This window comes from Schistocerca gregaria, chromosome 7, assembly GCF_023897955.1.
Source record: "Schistocerca gregaria isolate iqSchGreg1 chromosome 7, iqSchGreg1.2, whole genome shotgun sequence".
Lineage (NCBI taxonomy): Eukaryota > Metazoa > Arthropoda > Insecta > Orthoptera > Acrididae > Schistocerca > Schistocerca gregaria.
In genome coordinates, this window is record NC_064926.1 from 24698016 (window position 1) to 24701080 (window position 3065).

Sequence of the window (3065 nt, forward strand, 5' to 3'; positions counted from 1 at the left end):
CGTTAGTGTCCTGTTCTTCAGCTGACCTATATATGTCATCTGAAGTATGGGTTTCACATTTTACGTATGTCGGTCTTTTCGCCTTCCCTAGTACTAGTAACAGCTCAAGAATAGGATCCTAGTAGTAGAGGAGGCAAAAGAAAGCAACAACGGTAAAATTTGTATCCCATCCTTCAGGTGATCTATGCAGGTCAACTGAGGAATAGGATACTAATGCTAGCAGAGGCCGAAAAGTCGACATACGTTAAATTTGTATCCCGTACTCCAGTTAATCCACTCATATCAACTCAAGTTCGGGACACAACTCACATGTCAGGACCTATATAGGTCAACTGAATAATGGGATACTGGGCCTCAAAGCGCGATATACCTGACATTATGTTCTAAATATGGACGTACGTGATATCTGTCTACCATCTGTTTTTTCTATGCTGCTTTCCTTTGTTTCTCAACATTCGTCTTTGCTGTTAAATCCATGGAGGTAAAAAAAGAAGGGAGATGGAACAACAGATTTGTGCTGCACGTTGTTTTGACGCCAGAGTGGGCACCATTTTAAGTAGCCCAAAACATTAACAGACTACTGTTTACGAGTGCTTGTTGTTTATTATCTCGATCGCATGTTTTAAGTACTAAAACTTATAGCTCTTACATGAATAACGTAGTGTCAGGAAGACAACTTCGACCGTTTTCCTGTTCTCGAATGCGCGTTTGCTCTGACACTGTCAGAGTGACCTCACGGGGAAGTCTCACTGCGGTGAACTATGGGGATGTAGCGACCCGCAGCCGCTTGTCATACGTGTGTGTGTGTGTGTGTGTGTGTGTGTGTGTGCGCGCTCGCGCGCTTTAATGCAGGAGAGTAAAATTTTGGTGCGTGCGTCAGTAGTCCCGTGCGGGCCGTCAGAGGTGTTGGGTTTATTCGCGCGAATCGCGTATCATTTATTCCTTGTCTTGATACCTTTGGTGCGATAATTACTCTATGTTTTTTTACCTTTCTTTCTCTAGGGTGTGTTCCTTTCATATGCGTTTAGTAACGCTAGCAACGAGCAGCTCACTGACCTCGAATAGACTATTGCACATTACTAGAATCGTGAGCTCTGTATTTTAGCGCCGCACACAAAATGAAGTTCCATCGTTTAGTTAACGTATTCTGACATACGCATCATTTCTGTAGCAGCCATGGCAGAGTCACAGAACGCAATTCATCTTCTCTGCGGCTAAAGAGATATGAGCGAGTTGAACCTAACGTTTTGGGCTATTCAAGATGGCGGACATAGGCATCAACTTTCTGATGTAGTGTTGTCTCCCTTCTTTTCTAACCTCCATGATTAAATACATAGACCATATATAAATCTGTGCAATATGTCATCTGTGGTAACTTCTGATGTCATTAGTCATAGCCGATGAGTTGTATCCCATTCTTCATTAATCCCGAGAAATGATGTGGAAAACTTTTTATGAGAATAAAAACTTGTTTGTATACGTTATTGGAGACAGGTTTCAAGGTAACCAGTGCATCCTCAAGAATGAAATGTTTGTATGTCAGTACTGCTAATTCAAGAAAGTCTTTGTCACTCAGATAACTTTATTAACTATTATAATAACATTGATGATTAGTACTAATTCGGTCTCTTTGTTTTCATTCTGTCACAAATAACTAAATTCGTTGGATTGCTTGTAATTTTTGTATTCAAGGAATTTCGTGATTGTTAGGGTCTTCGTATATTGTGTAGTCCTCTTTCACAATAATCAGAATTAATTTTTCGAGAACGATTTTCTTTAAAGTGAAACCCTCCTCTATCGTTCTTAGTAAAAGTTTGAATATTTTGTTGAGTGTGTATTGCACCTTAAGCCACGCGAAACCGCGGATTGTTTTTGACAAGTAAAAAACAAATTTTGTAGTGAGTAGCTTATTTTTTCTGCTGATTTCTATATGCTTTCGAGACCATCAGTACACCAGACACAAAGCAGCATGCTGACGATGAGGTAAGTTACTTTTATTTCAGCATGGATCTCACATTGCATTCATGAGAGCAAACAGTAGAAAGTCAGAATTTGCAGGTATTCTGCTTATTAAGAAGATTAATTTATAGTGAACGGTGTAGGTACCATTAAATAGCTATTTTTTTAACGAGTTGGGGAGTATTTTATTTCGTGGATATTCCAAGTCAAATCTTGCACTTCATGATGCGCAGCTTTCATAAAGTACTTCAGTACTGAATTACAGTTAAATAGCTTTAACTAAGTACATAATCAGTTTGTTTTGGGGTTCAATTAGATTTATTTTCATTATTTCAAATTGAGCATTTCACTTAAATTTTTCTTTAATGACACTATACATATGTACAACACAGAGTCAACCAACAGTCAGTGTCGCCCAGTTGTTGAATACACTACCTAGAGCACATGTATACGTAGATAAAGTTTTTGAAAGGAGAATATTCAGTATTTTCATTAATTGATAAATTTTTCAATGGATTCCAATCGCCTTGAACGTTCCTCTGGTTTTTCTGTGAACACGTAGTTAAGATTGCAACATGGGTTCTCGAAAGCAGATAAGAACTATATGTATATGTACTAACAGTCGCGTTTTCTCTTCCAGCTGTTGTAATTTCATTGTAATCTCTGTGTGTGATTTTGTGTGAAATTTTGTTTGGCAAAAGTACTGAATGTGAAGGTCTTTGTTATGTAGGCTGACAATAGTACATACTGTGTAAAATATTTCAGTGTTTTTTAGATTTTTTTGCAAATATTTCTGCTGGATAAAAGAATTTATTACTTTTGGTTATTTAAATAAAAATTCACTTCGCGTACCTACAACAGTTATTTTGCTTGGTAATTCTGTTTTTACATTTCAACATTGTGGCCAGCTACAAAATATTCCATCTTGCTACCAGATCGCAAACTACATCACGAATTGGTGAATTAATAATTAATGAAACAGAAAAATCAGAACAATTGTTACACACAAATAATTTACTTGAGATTTCAGAGAATTCAAATAACTTTCCATGGATTAGTAAATGCAGCAGAACAAATTTCCAACAGTGACTAGGAAATTTCAAAAG